Below are 16,361 nucleotides of genomic sequence, written 5' to 3' on the forward strand. Positions count from 1 at the left end.
TGTCACAAATAACATTATCCCCATCTGACAGGGATGAAAAAAAAAAAAACTTTTTTGTCCTTATCAGTCAATTCCTTTCCTGTGGTGCATGGCGAGCGCGATGCAGTGCTGGGGCGAGTGGGCAGTAGGCTGCCATGTCTCACTCCAGCTGCCTGCAGCACCCAGTTAGATCTGCAGCAGGCAGAGGGTGATGTCTGGGCTGTGCTGGAGCCCCCGCAGCTCAGACACGGGTATCCTGCAGCCTGGGGGTAGGGGCCTCAGCATCATCACAGTTTCATCTTCGAAGGTCCCAGGGAGAAGTGCTGAAGCTGTTCTTCACAGCAGGAAAACACCTAATGTTTTAAACAAGGTGTGCTGATGCTGTTCCTACCCTGCTTTTCTCTCTTAAGCATTCACAGAGGGCTTCAGCCTCTCGCTCCCCCCTCCCGCCAGGCCAGAGGGGAGTTTCCCCCATCACACTGCGCTTGGGCTGCTGTTCAGCAAAGCAGGCAGATCCACGAGGCTGGGGCACGTGCCTGTCCAGCGTGGTGCTTTAGGCACTCACCTGAGGGAAATGTCCTGCAGCTGGTCCTGTGCTTGTTCGGGTGACTTTTCCTTGCAAAAGGGCCAGAAGTGACTCTGAGCAGAGTGCCTGGACCAGGCTGCGGCCACTGCTCACTGCAAAGCGGGACAGGTTCAGCCTGGTCTGTGGCATGGTGAGTAGGATAGGCTCGTTAAAAAGCACAAGAACGAGCCCAGCCTCCTTCATGCTGCAGAGGTTATGGGCACCAGGTTTTCTACTGCCTATCAACATCCAGAATGGTAAAAAGAAAGCACAAACAAACTTGCGTGGGAGATGCTTTCTGTGCTAATGACAGCTCTGGGCATGTGCAATAGCTAATTTTCAACACTCAATCGGCAGGGGTGGCTGCAGCCTTTCAGGATTAAGAGTGGCTTAAGGTGCTGATGTCATCCTGCCTCTTGCAGACTGCTGAAGTCTTTTTCTGGATCTGGGCACTGAAAAGGTTAGGCCAATGCTTAATGTCATTTCTTGCAGCTGAAGCACTGTGGGGGCTCCGGGTGGTGGCATCCAGCAGGAGAGCCGCCTCCTCCAGGGGACGGTGGGGACCATCAGCGGCTGTGGGCAGAGACCCGAAGCCCAGTGTGCCTTCTGAAATGCGGGCTGACAGCTGGAGGTTACCTGAGCTATAACACTCTTTCAGATGTTGCTTCTCCCTCTGCTGCCAGCTGCTTTGCTTGCTGCTTTCTGTCGCCTTTGGTTGCTTTACCCAGTAGATGAAAGAATTGACTGTATCAAACACTGACAGCGCAGCAAAAGAGTTATTTCTGGCTCTTCTGTATTTGGGGTTACTCAGAGCACAGAGAAGCATGTGGTAGAGCTTTCAATCCTGGGAATAAATAGAAAAATAAATAGAAATAAATAAAAATAAACTAGTTGCCAAGGGGATAGGAAGATTGCAGGAAACCTCTAAAGCCTGTGCTCTGTGCAACTGCGAGAGTGCCCTCACGGTGGAAAGGAGAATGGGTGGTGACTGTGTAAACTTCAGTGTTTGATGCAGGTGCACCAGCCTTATGCTTGTACATAATCGCTGAAAGCTGCTTAGTGCTGAGCCAGCAGCTGACCTCAGAACTGTATTTTACATCCAAATAACTACAGGCAGCAGCTGTACCGAGAGGGGCAGCCCCCACCAGCGGCTGGGCACTTCTCCCACCCTGCAATGAACACTGTGAAGCTGCTCCTGTGAGCTTGCGCAGTGACTACCTCCAAATGTGTGAGCTGTACTCACAGTAAATAATACTAATCCTGCAGATAACTTAGTCCTCATATTTACCTCATGTAGCCAGAATCTTGCTTTCCTTTCCTTTTCTTTTTTTTTTTTTTTTAATAATCCTGCAAAATACAGAAACTGTTAACAGAGAATCCATATTCCAAGCCCTTAGGAACATGTAGCTAATGCATTTCTTCTGCCCTCCAGTTTGTCTGCTTTAGTATACAGCAAATATACTTTTTCCTCCCTCTGCCCTCTGCCCCCTTTCTTCCCTCCGTCCTCTTTTTCTTTCTTTCTTGCTTGCTTTTTCTTTTTTCTTTCTTCTTCCTTTCTTTTTCTTTTTTCTTTCTTTTCTTTCTTTTTTCTTTCTTTCTTTATTATTTTCTTTCCTTTTCTCTTCTCTTCTTCCTCCTCTTCTTCTTCTTCTTCCTTTCTTCGTCTGTCTTTCTAATATTTCAGTGTTGAGCATACCTTTTTGGCTCACAAAGACTGCTCACACTTCTGGCCCAACCAAAGGCTCTTGCCTTCTCTCTTCCCCTCCCTGTGGCAGCTCTTTTCGGCTGTTATATCTGTAAATGATTCTGGTGCTTTCACTGCTGACATACTGTGCTTGGTGGGAACAACTGTATTTTTTTAAATGCACAGAGGAAATAGCTGCAAGGCTGCTCTGAGATCCTGAAAGCTTGGTTTACATGAGGTTTAAAGAACTCAGGGCACTTTGGATGAGGCCTGACAGCAGTATGGTGGAAAACTGTTCATCAGCGGTGGTGGTAGAGTGGTGGCATCGCTGTGCCTCAGGCTGCAGGGTGCTGCCCCATGGCACCAAGCTGCCCCGCAGACTATCAGGCACCTGGGTGCCTCATGCAAAGCCAGAAAAGCACCCAAGGAACCGAGACCTTCAGAAAAGTGCTTGCAGGAAACCACTCATCCCAGCCTGGTGTAGAACCTCGCAAATGGGGTCTGAGACAAATCTCACCATGCCAGGCAGGGTGCCCAGTGCTGCCTGTGATTAGAGCAGGGCTCATGCTCGGAGTCCTCTCTGCAGCTGCAAAATTCCACATATAAGTGGATTACTGGGGACTTTGGGACTGGTCTGTTCTCCCATTAGTCTTTCGATCACCTTTAGGCACCCACAGAGCATGGAGGAACTTGTGGCTGCCATCCCTGTCACGGGGCTGTTGGTGGCAGTCACCAAGGCCCCTTGCTGTGCAGAGGTCATGTTCTGCTGGGACACACCTGGTGCTGGGAGGCTCCTGCTCCTGGCCAGGGCTTGCTTATGCCCACTGGTGGAAGGGGAGGTGCTTGGAGGAAATAAATTCCCACATTTGGAGAGGCTGAACAGCTGAGTGGCTGGATAGAGAAACTCACTGGTGCCCTAGTGGCAGGTAGATAGTGAGATTTTAATTGCAAATCCATCCACAGTGGAAGGGAAGCCTGGATATTACTGAAAATTTAAAGTAATTTACATACAATAAACTGCTTTAAGAGACATTTGCTTGAGTGAAGTCATGCATGCAGCATCAGGAAGTGCCAAAAATAAAATTACATCCTCAATCTTCATTTGATCCCTTTATGTTCATGCTACAGGTTTTAGCTGCAAGTGCGTGGACCTTGTCTCATTCAGTGCACATACCCGACAGCACTTCGGGAATCACCACCACTTACCTGCTAGAGCATTTTCAGACTGCCTGGATGTGTGTTCCTTCAGTTTATTTATCTGCTTTAAAGAGTCTTGAAGTTTTAATTTCCTCTAGGGTACCCTCTGCTGTTCTTCACAGCCCCCCTGCGAGACGTGGGGTATTACCAGCCCTGTGTCATGGTGGGGCCATGGAGCACAGCCATCAAACTCAGAAGTGGAAGCTAACCTCAGCGGTCCGGTGAGGTCATTTAGCACTTTTAAGGCACTTACTGATATTAGGTCCAGGTACTTTCCCAGTCTAGGTCTCAGATAAAGTTCCCTCAAGATGAAGCTCAGCATTTCAGGGGTACTAATTCAAAACAAGGTTGAGGTGAAATTCCCAGCCTCAGCCAAGGAGGCTACACCACAAGCAGGCAAATAATCCGGTTCTTCAACATGATGTAGAGCTACCTTAACTGTAGGACCCTTCTCTCACTACAACATATTGCATCCTTCATTCCACAGTTCCCTCCTTCTGCAATTAACGGCAGCAAAGCTCTTGCTAACAGGCGCCTCACAGCCCCGTCCAAGGTCATTCCTCACTGGCCAGAGGTAAAAGCTGCTTATGGGCTTCAGCCTGCAGCAACCAAACTCATTGCTTCAGAAAAGGGCAAGTCTACAGCAGCCAAATCTCTACACAGCAGTAATAGTTTCCGCACCAACTCCTCAGCCTGACATTTTCAGACCTTTTCTTTTCCAGAGACGTATTGCAGCTGTCGCCCCGTGGTGGGTTACACGAACTGCAAGGGGAAGGCGGCTGCATGGAGCGTTTCTCCTCTCTGGTGGTCCTTGGCTGCAGTGTACCCTGCAGGATGGGATGGCTGCAAAGGGAAGAGATGCAGCTTTCTCCAGGAATTGCTCTGCAGTTATTCTTTGCTACTGGCTGTGGTTCTGAAGTTCAGGAAGATGTCTCCGGCTCAGCAGACAGCAAATAAAAACATCTTCAGGATGGAGAAAGGTGGTGGGTTGAACTCGGCCAGCCGCCAAGCACCCACACAGCCGCCGGCTCATCCCATCACCCCAGTGGGACAGGGGAGAAAACAGGGGGGAAAAGGGAGAAAATTTGTGGGTGGAGATAAAGACAGTGAAGAAAAGGAGGTGAGGGGAACCCTGAGAACAACAAAGCTAAGCACGCACCACCCCCACAGGGAGATGAATGCACAGCTGGTCTCTGAGCAATGGTCACCTTGGAAGCCAAGACCCATCCTTCTCATCCTTTACTTCAGTCTTTATTGCTGATGATTGAACCAATTGAGCATGATATTGTGTGGTATGGAATGTCCCCTTGACCATTTCAGGTCAGCTGTCCTGGCTGTGTCCCCTCCTGATGTCTTTCCCACCCCCAGCTGACTCACTGAGGGGGCACAGTGGGAGACCAAGAGAAAGCCTTGATGCCGTGTGAGTGCTGTGCAGCAACAGCCGAAACAGCCTTGTGTCACCGGTACTGTTTCAGTCACAAATCCAAAACACAGCACCACGGGGGCCGCTGGGCAGTTCGTTAACTCCAGCCCGGCCAGACCCAGCACAAGAACTTAGCAGAAGGTCAGAGGGGTGCGTGGTCTGTACCTGCAGCTGGGTGATGGCTGTGTAGGAGGACTGAGAAGAATCCAGGTTTAAAGTCCACCAAATGAGGAGCAGGGTTTTCAGCCCACATGTCCCAGCATAAGACACTCCATAGATTTTATGGATATCTAAGAAATGTGTACGTTGGAAAAGCTCTGCTCTTTTACGCAACCAACTTTATCATACCTGGCAAAGTGAGTAATTCAGGGTGGGTTTACTGGCTGAAGCTCTCCACATGCAGACCGGGTTTCCATCCCCATCCCTAGCTAACGCTTAAATACTGGAAACAAAATCTGGCTCCCACCTACTGTAAACTACTACAATCATATTTTTAAAACTTATTTTGCAAACTGGGGGTGGTAATTGCAAACATGCTTTCTGCTCTGCCAGGCCTTGATGGAGCGTGCTGGAGTGCATGAGAGGTTTGCTGCCCCCAGCTCTCCCCACCAGACCCCAGCACCCCGCGGCCGGGCTGCAGCAGTGCGTGCAGCTGTGCGTGCCTGCACCGCTCCTGCCCAACGCAGCGCAAAGCACTTGCCCTGCTGCTTTAAGCTAAAAAGGTTGGACTGTGATCCAGGAGGGGTCTGGAGTGGTGCATCCTCACACTGGTAGGATATGCCTCTATCCTGGCCAAATCCTGTTCTGCTGTTCAGTTACTCTCCAAGTGAAAAAGTTGTTTCTTATATTTAAACAGAATTTCTTGTATTGCAGTCCACGCCTATTGCCTCTAGTCTTGCTACTGGGTAACCGAGGAGAAGCTGGCTCTATCATTCATACTCCCCCCATCAGGTGTTTTTACACATTGATGTGATCCCCCTGAGCCTTCTCTTCTCCAGGCTGAAGAGTCCCAGCTCTCTCAGCCTCTAGTCATATGTCAGATGCCCTAAGCCCTTCGCTGTCCTCATGGCCCTGGGTTTTTCCAGTATGTCCATCTCTCTCTTGTACTGGGGACCCCAGAACTGGATGCAGTACTGCAGGGGGGTCTCACCAGGTCTGAGCAGAGGGGAAGGATCACCTCCCCCAGAAAGCTTAGCTTCGTTCTACCAAGTTATACTGACCGGTCAACAAAAGGGTACATAGAAAGTGGTGACCTGGCAGATGGGAGGGTAAGTAAAGGCCAGAGCTCTACAGCAACACATGAGCATACTGGGTCAGACCAGTGACCCACCCGAACTCCTACAGTGCTTGCCGGGGAAACAGGGCTCCAGTCCCCGGAACAGCCTTCATTTCCAGACAAGCAGAAATTCAGGGGCTTTTTGAGCCGGTGGCTTTATTCAGATCATTGATGAACTTGTCTGACCTGATTTGAATCCTTTAATGTTTTTTAGCTTCTAACAGCCTGTATTTTGTAATTTTACAATGTACCAGGGAAAAACATTTTCTTTTGATTATTTTATCCTCACTGTCTGATAATTTTGCTGACTTTCCAGTAGTTCTTGTGTTAGAAAACACAGTAAATAATAATTCTGTGTTCAACCCCTCCGTGCTGACCCTCATTTGACAGACTTCTCTCGTAGCTCCCCTCCAGCACCTCAGCATGTTTCTTACATTTATACTGTCTTCTCATCCAGAAGCCACCCTGTAACCCTAATAATTCTCATCACTCTTTTCCATTTTAGTTCTGTTATAATGTATTTAAAACAAGGTGACTAGGACAACAAGCAGTCTTCAAGACACGTGCATTGGAGCAACACAGGGTGACGTAACGGGAACTGCTGTTTTGTGATCAGTTACCTTCAAAGTAAGTAAAAATAGCCCATCTACTTTTTTGATCACTGCTCAGTACTGGGCTGATGTTTTCAGAGAGTTATTCACAGTGACTCAAAGATCTATTTTCTAAGGACTAATAGCTATGAGTTATTTTTCCCCCTACTTTGCCATCATTGACATTAAAATTTCATCCACTGTTTGATTGTCCAGTCATCCAGGACTGTGAGATCTTCTGCAACTTGGAGCTTTGCATTAATATTGATTGCCCTTCATAATTTTGTACTAACTGAACACTTTTGTCAACCTACTAGTCCATCCTTTGCTAGGTCACTGAGGAATATACTGAACAGTGAAGTCCAGTGTGCAAATACTTGTGGGATCCCAATGACAGCTTCCTTCCGTGGTGAAGGGTCTCCATTATTTCCTACTTTCTAGCTTAAAACAGGGAGAATCTGCGTTTTATATTTCTTAGGAATCTGCAGTGATCATTTTGCAAAAGCTTTTGACAAAATCTTCAGTCTGCATCACCCTTACTGGCCACTGACTATTCCTCGGACACGGGATGCATTGCAATTAGCAAATCAGTGGTTTCACACTGAGTTACTCCAGACCTATTTGATGGTTGCTATTCTGCTTTCTTCTTACCTGTCCATGTATTGATTTATTTCAAAACCTTTTCGGTTTGAGATTGTCCTTCATCTGTCACAGGGGGGTCCTTCACCTTGTTCTTAATGAGTTGAATCCATGGAAGCTTTTTTCCTGTGGTCTTATCATTGCTGAGTAACCCTTCTAACTCTTGGCTGCCTCTCTTGAACCTGCACTGAATTTCTGGCAGACATAATGGTTTGGATGTGTTTGAAAGTGTTTTTTTATTAGCAACTTTCTTCTTGAACTGGTATTTGATCCATCTCACTGGAGATCTATTGTCCATTTGCCAGATTTCCCTGGTTTTCCCGTTTGGACATGACTTCTGTCAAGTTCTAGTAGTTCCCTTCACTGTCCTTTTTAACTGAGATAAGGGTTCTTTTTCTTTTTCTTTTTCTTTTTCTTTTTCTTTTTCTTTTTCTTTTTCTTTTTCTTTTTCTTTTTCTTTTTCTTTTTCTTTTTCTTTTATGTTCTATGTTCTATATCCTATTTTCTATTTTCCATTTTCATTTTCATTTTTCTTTTTTTTTCTTTGTTTCTTCTTTTTCTGTTTCTTTTTCTTTTTCAGAGGCTTCTCAGCAAGATAGTAAGCAGTTATCAGTTTAATATAGTATCTCCAAAAGTCTCTTCATGGCTTGTCAGCATTTTCAATCTTTTAGCTTCTAACATATTTTTTTTTTTTCACATTGCTGCCCACATTTAGAAGAAAGCTCCCTTTTGAAGTTCAGCTTGATTGAAACGGACTTCCAGGTCATTTTTCCTTCCTGGCTTGATTCCTCTTTGCTTCTAACCTCTCCACTTTCCACACAGTCTGTAAATTACTTGTCTCTATCTGTCCTTTGCAAGATATGTTCTTAGCATTTCTCTCCTTTAACCCATAATTATCTAGCTGCCTTTTCCTTTAGGTAGCGGAGCTCCTATGTATCTAACTGAACTTGGAGCAATTGCTTTGAACTTCATGGCATTTATTTCAGACATGAGGAAGAGCTTTCAGATGATAGCTTGTCAATTTCCCCCCAGCTTTATTAGATGGACTAATAAAACACAGGGCATCTATCCACAAACCTGGATTTAGACTGTCAGCAGATGAACAGGCACTGGAGATGCTCCCCAGCCAGGCTGGCAGGGCAGGACCTCGGTGTCCAGCACCCATCCCACCTCCCCCAGCCAGGGCGCAGGGCAGGCTGGTGGGGAAGGATGGCTGGGGCAGAGCCTCCCTCCTGCTGTCCCTCGGCTGCCTGGCACTCAGCTCATCAGGGGCATGTGGGAACCCTGGTTTCATGTGAGCAAAGCCAGACACCCTCATGTACACCTTCACTGGCTGGTACCTCCAACGCCAGGGGAGCAGCACTGGCTATAACGCAGCTGGGCATCCTGATGCCAGCCATGACTCAGCCATCCACAGAGCTACTACTAATAGAAAGCATCTTAACTTTAAATCCTAGACTGAACACAAAGAACCAACTTTTTGGTTAGATATTTTGATCTTGCGTAATATTAGCAGCTGAGGTATGAAGTCAGTCTTCAGAGGGAGGTAACACAAGTACCATCTGAGAAGCCAGCATAAAGCAGCATACCAAAAGGAAGACCTGGGAGACTCTCACTAATGACATCTGAGGAAAGTGGTGAAGAAAGTACATGACTGTGATACTAAGTCCGAGAAGGTCCCCAAAAGCAGAACAAATAGTCCCCCAAGCGCTGGGGATTTGTCTTGCATAGCACCATGGACTACAGACCACCAAAACCAAGAGCAGGGTCTGAATGTGGCAAGTTCTTCAGCTTCTGTGCACCCACTAGCCTGAAGAAGTTTCCTGGTTTAACACACACTAGACTTTTTGTGTCCTTCTCTTGTGTGTAATGGTTCTGTGGTTTCCAGGCTGACTGGTATTTCCAAACAAAACAGACATCACAGACTTCTCACAGCAGGTCAGAGTCCCTTATATTCCACATCATCAGCCTCCAGCTGGAGAGTTGCACTGTACAACTTTGCACTTTGAGCTATGTTGACATTAAGATAAGGTATTATATGTCTAAAATCCTACATGAATACATTCTGCAGGGTTTATTTATTTGCCTGCGGTCTGAATGGAGCCTGCTGGTGCTGCTAAGGGGGTGAGAAGGGGACAGCAGCAATCTAAGCAAAGGTGGCACAAGCACTGCAGGACCCAGGAAAGACAGACTGGCATAAGCTTGGTTATAAAAGATTTTGAAAACCACTATTTTATGCATGAGACAAAGCAAAATACTGGGCTGGCCTTCTACCTTTGTTCAATCTCCTTTCCACAGACACAAAGCAATTTCAAATGGACGATTTGCTTTCATCTTGCAAATATTATTTCTGTTCATCCAAGAAGCCCTTCCCCAAATGCACCCTACATCACTGGGGACCTGCTCCACACTCCAAATGTTTTTTTCATGTAATAAATACTTGACATTTAGAAAAATCGCTTCTAAATTTACACAGTGCAGAGCTCACACTTTGAGATTACCCTCTAAACACCCTGAAGTGCCAGGCGCATAAATAAATATCTTTGCAAATAGATTCTCATTTATTAGTTTTGCAAGTGTATTTTCACTTCTTGGAGATGGGTGATTACTACGGGAGGAAAGAAACAGTTCTGGTTTAAATTAAATAGTAAGGAAGTGCAGGAGAAAAGCTGATCAAAAATGTTAAATTCTCTCCTTGTTACTTTGATTTGTTTTTCATCTTTTTAATTTGAATTTCATAATATCTATTCATAAATATTTCATAATAATGGTACTATACATCAAAACTGTCCATTTCTGCTTTATGTCATGGCCAACCAAGCATAGATCATGCTGTGAAACAGCAGTGAGAGATAAACCGCGGTTTCTAGAGAGAGGGAAAGTTGTCTGTCTGCAGTTCGTGCATGGTCCCCATCACAGAGAACACAAATGGATCTCAGGGTGTATTTTCCCCCATAACACTACTGGGAGAGGACCAAGCGTTGCTGTCCCCATTTTGCAGAGGATGCAATAGGGGATGAAGTGCTTGGCCATAGAGGAATCAAGGGACTGCTCTCTACTCTCACTACATGAAGATTAAAGAGGAAAAGATCCCTACGAAGGCATCCTTCCCTCTGGCCTGCAAAGTCTTGCCTCATTTCCAGGTGCTTGAAAAGGAAAGAGAGAAAAGATTCCTGATGGCCACAGATTGGTTAGCATCCCTTCTCACTATCACACAAGACCTGTGGATGGTGCCTGCGCTGCAGAGGCTGCTGTACTGATGCAGTTAATGGTGCCATGCAAGGACACAAAAATCACTGAGCAAGGCGACCCTTTTGCTTACTTTAGCTGTCAAACACCTAAACCTCTTGGTCAGGTCGGCCCTCTGTTGTCAGTGGAGGAGTAACAGCACTGTGGTAGATGGGATAAAGGGCCCGTTTCCACTAGTCCGTGACTACAGAAGGCAGCTTTGCCAGCCCAGATGGTGAGCTCGGGGCAGGCTGTACAGGCCGTCACCGCCTCAGTACAGGCTGAGCCTTAGCAGCCAAAACCACCAGGACCAGGGATCCGGGAACATGTGCTCAGAGCCCTTGGGCCAAGCGCCTTCAGCTCGGGGACTGCTTGTGTTCTTCCATGAAATCTCCGAGTTGGTGGCAGCGATGACCATGATGACTACAGACAGATTGTGTTTTGGTCTGGTTGTGCCAAAACATTGTTTCTTGGCCAAGTCAAAACTTTGTGAAACTAGTTTCTCACTTTTCCTGGCAAATGGCAGGTGAAGCTGTGTGGAATGGGTTGAGTGTGGAGGTCCCTGTTAGCACAGAATCATGCTTTTGCTACTGCTTACCTCTTTCTCCGAGCGTGGCTATCCACATTCAAGGAACATGCTGCCCAGTCAAGCTCCATGACATCCCTTCGTTAATGCTGTATTACACTTAGAACTGGCTATTATTTACCTCCGGCTTTTGGTTCTCTCAGGAAGATCAAGCCCATGGCTCCCAAAGCCCCTCAGACTCACAGTTACTTTATGTCTTGCTGCTGAATTGATCCAAGAATGACAATCCCTAAGTGAAAGCAGTTTTACTTGCACTGCGAGGCTGCTGAGCCAAAGCCAAAGTACGATCGGATTAAACTACCTCTAATGTATCTATTCAGGGCTGCACAACAGTTCAGGTACAGAAATCCAATACTGATTTCAACAGTGAACATTTGATAGAGAAAAAGAACTTCTGCATTCGGATTAACTTCTTGTAACTGTGAAAATTGTTTTAGATATCACAGAAATCAATTTCAGTATGTTTGTTATTCACCAAGGTACAGATTCTTTCAGAGAATCCTTATCAGCCTGATCTCATTATGTGTTCTAAGTGATGTTTACAGTCTGCTACTTGGCTGCTCTTTCCCTGGCCACGAAGTGTAATGCCAAGGGGTAATGATCAGGCCATAGACAGGTCCATGAGCAGGTACGAATAATACATAGGTATGACTAGCCGGTAGCTCAGTCTGGGGTTGTACCTGCATTTCACCACCACTGTAGTCTCTTAGGGTGGAGCATCGAACTACAGATGTTATGGCCCAGCTAACCACCCTACACTCTTTATAAACCAGGGAATCCAGGGCATGATTTATCACATCCTAATGTAGGTAACTAGAATAACACAAATGAATTATTCTCCTCTTCTCTCCACAGACGGTAATTATGTTTTTGAACTACAGTGATGACACTTGCCTTCAGTCACATGGAGAACACCTTTGATGTCAAAACACACCTGCTTCAGTTCACTGCTAGACTATACAGCACTGAACTCCTGCGCTGGCCACATTCTCCCCTCTTCTTTCTCTTTTCCCCTGGCCTGAGGTCACTTTGCAGTGATCTTCCATCTCAGCTGATCTCTTGCTGTCTGACTTTTGAAATTAATATCCTCAGCAAATTATTCAGCTCCTGTGGAGCACATACAACACAATCAGTATAATTACTTCATGTCACACCTCAGTTGTCACTTCACTTTAATGGACTGCAAGTAAGATGAACTTGAAAAGTGCTCTAAGTTAATGTTCTTAGAGTTTCTATTTTAGACTCTTCTGAAAAATGTTAAATATATTCAGAAAAAGAGATTTCATCCTAGAAATGATTATCTTTATTATAGCAGAGCAAATAGGGCTGACAGAGTTCAGAGCTCTATGATTAAGCCACTGTTAAAAAAAACATTCAATGTAGATAGGGAAAGGGTAGGACAGGAATGACAGGACTGATCTAGTAAGTGTAGGTGTTTACGATACAGAAATTTAGATATGAAATCGTCACCCTGACTGTGAAGTACCATCCTGTGTTTATGGACCATGGAGCTTAGCACAGAAGTCACCCTACCTTGAACCGGAGACTGTGGTTGGTGAGATGAATCTCAGGGTATTTCCTTCTGCCACCTCGCTCAGTTTTGCAGCAAGGTGAGGTGCCCAAGGACACTGGCAGACCTGTGTCACAGCTGCTAGATCTGCCTCCCACTGGCCCATCCAGTGCTTCAACATGTCTGGCTTTTTAAAAGGAGGTTATTTTACACCAGCATTTGATGAAAAACTGTATTCAATGTCAGAGGACAGTAATCTCTAATTTAGGCCACTGCTCCTGCCACTTAATGATCACATCCCCTTCACAACATTTCTCCATGATGTCTCATGCATGAGCATATCCAGAGTATCTTAAATCTTGTGTCTTGCTCTCACATTCCAATGCCTGAGAGAACAGCGTTGTCTTTTTTAGATCCAGCTTTGAAACCTTTTGTGACAGTGTAACAACTCTGTATTTGGAAAAGTAGGAAAAATTAATTTAAAATCCATCTAGGGTAAGAGTCTTTTTGCTCCTCTTCTGTATCATAATACAGCTTTCGGACATGTACCACGGCAACACGCCACCCAGCTCAACTCCTTCCTCTCCTACAGGTGATTCACCCCCATCATTCCTACGTTCCTGGCAGGACTCCTGGGCACCCAGCTGCTGACAGGTCTGGGGGGGTCGGCAGCCAGCCCGCAGGCAGGAGCTGTGCCTGTGCTCTGCTAGGGCAGAGAGAGCACGGGGCTGCAGCCCCCTCCTGCCTGGGGTCCTGCCTGGGCTCACAGCAGGTTTTGCACAATTCATATTGTCCGAGGAAAAGAATCTGTTTGAGAGGGGCAGTCTGAACCGAGGGAGCATTGCTGAGTGGTTTTACTGTGTTAGAACTCCACACATCATACATAATGCAAGAGTAATTTTCATCCTTACAAAGGAGATTAAAAGCTAAACAAAAAGAACCAGTGCCCCTGCGGGTTTGGAGTTACAGAAGCAGCACTACACTTAGAATTCAGTCAGATTATTTTTGCCCGAAAAGTCTCTCAAAATACCTAATAAAGTAATTTTGAAGATGAAAGTTATTCCATTTCTAATAATTTTCCCCAGCACATCCAGCATTTCTTCTTCCAGTAACAGTGGCAGAATGTGAGCTTCTGGGCCAATCCAGCTTTGCTCTCTGGTGCTGCAGAAAAAAAGACAGCAGCTCAGATTCAGTCCTCACTGGGCGCTCTCTCTTTTCACTTACACGATAAAAGAGTTTCATCTGCATTTATATACTTAAGAGCTAATGCTTTCACTATGGTATCTCCATTAACCAGATGGTTCCATCTATCAGTCTGCACAGGCTGTGAGATCCTGATACTCCTGTTCACAATTAATTGTCTCTGGCCAGACTGAGAATGACACAGACACTTGGTACAGGATGGAAGAGGCAAGCTAAACCTTAGGCACCAATCTCAAGATGTAGGTACATTCAGATACCAGAACATGGGCATACTGGGATCCTTAAGGAGAAGGCAATCTCCCACCTCTTTTCAAAATGCTGATAGATCTTTCTCAGCCCATATCTGTATTTTTCCAGCTGCTGGCCATGATGCAGCCATGACCCCAGCTCCTCTAGCCCACTACCATGGCTTTCAGCTTGTGGACTAGGCTTTGCCATTCTCTTCTCCTGGACTAACCAAGTGCCCTTACGTTGTATCACCTTCACATGACGCTTTTTGCCAATAGTATTTTAAGGCAGGAGGAAAACCTAACCTGGTCTTGGACAATCTTGTTGCTCCTGGGAAAATTCCTTCTTAAGTCCTCCTAACACCAGTGTCCATGTGTTTCCCTTAGGAGGAGGGTCACCTTCATGGGAGATGCTCGGCCCCAAGGAGAACTGTTTGTGCTTGATGTGATTCAGAGGTATTACAGCTATTTGACAGGCATAATCTCAGTGCATGATTGCTTCCCTCCTGCCCTCCTCTTGCCCAGCCAGCTTTTCGCAGACTGCTTCCCTTCTAAGCAGGGGATGAGGAAGAGGCAAAGCTTTATCTGGGGCAGCTCTCACTTATTCTGTACTTGGACCAAATAGTCTTAATCACCAGGCAGCGCTGCTCTTTCAACATTTAGCTGTTCAACAGCTAGATATTTGAGATGGCTAAATTCATCCTAAGACACTTTACACAGCAGAAATCACAGTTCTGCTTTAGAACTAGCTCAGATTATGAGGACACGTTTGCACCTGCATCACTCATATGCAATTTCAGCTGTCAGCACAGCAAACAAAATAAACCTTTTGGTTTTGATTAGCTATGAAAGACTCACATGCTGAGTGTGAAGAAGGAGGGAGGCCAGAAAGATCCAGGTGTCAATCTTTGGGCAGAAGCCACTTGGTTGTCCGTGAGGCCAAATAAAACCTTTCGGCTCTAATCCTCTCTTCTGGCTGCAGTAAAATTTGGCAATGGCAGTTCCGTCCCTAGAGGGCCCTAAAGGATAACAGTCCACACCGCGGAACGGCTGCACGCACGCATTTGACCCGACTCGATGAGACAGTCAGCTTCTGTTTGGGAGAAGCCGCAGTAAGCAGCACAGAAGCTATATGGCCTTCTTCTGGCCAAAAGTAAAAAGGAAATGCTCTGAAGGAAAATGCTTTCTCTGAAATTCACGTTTGAAATTCATTCACTGCATGTATCTGTGTATGTGACCAAAACCTCCATTAAGAAAAAAACCCACAAAAAGCCACTAAAACATGTGTAGAGGTCTACCAGATACGCATGTACTAGACATGTACTCATGGTCAGTATCTTGTATGAAAAACTTTTGCATCAGCTGTTTTAACATTTTCAGTTAATCACTGTTTTCAAAGTGTTCAGTTATTTTTTTAGAGATAGTTTTCAAATTTAATAGCTATTTTTAGACGAAAAGGCTAACAATTTTTGTTTCTTGATTGGTTCCTTTCCTTGTTTGATTTTTCTTTAATTAAAAAAAAAATATCCCGAGTAATTAGAAGTAACAAAAGAAGATGGTTAATTGTGTTGCTATATGCAAACAGAAAAGACTGAAATTACATGACGGTATTATTTAAACAATATATATTCATATATGTCCCAGTGCCCCACCACCCCAAACCTGTTTTTAAGCACAACTTGCTTTTTTCCTTGCACAATTTTAAGGAATCGTGCATGTTTCTACTGTCAGTTGCTAACGCTGCTGTAGAGGAATCAGACTAATGCATTCTCTATCCTGCTGTGCCTCAGAAGACGTATTTTTGATTGTGAAGTCTCAGGAATTCAACAAAGAAAAAACCCACATGATTATGTCTAGTCAGTCTTTATTTCCAAACAGAAACTGCAAAAATATTCTATTACAGAACAGGTAACTAGTGCAGAATTCTAAGTATGCATTATAACAGTGAAACCATTGCCTCCTTGACAAAAAATCATTAGGCACTTAAAACATGAAAGCAAAGTACAAATTAAATCAGCCGTAACAGATGACTCAACAATACAAATTTATCTTGGTTTTCTGTAATAAAAGCACACACATGGTTGAGGAGCTTTCCATGCCTCCTCCTAAATCCTGCGCAGAGACACTTCTATGTTACGCTGCACACAGTCTACTCAGACAATATCAAGTTCACATTTGAAAACATTATAAATTCAGCATTGAGAGAATTTGAGACAATTTTTTTGGAAACAGCAGTAGCAGAGCCTACACTAGC

This window comes from Falco naumanni, chromosome 4 (assembly GCF_017639655.2).
Source record: "Falco naumanni isolate bFalNau1 chromosome 4, bFalNau1.pat, whole genome shotgun sequence".
NCBI lineage: Eukaryota > Metazoa > Chordata > Aves > Falconiformes > Falconidae > Falco > Falco naumanni.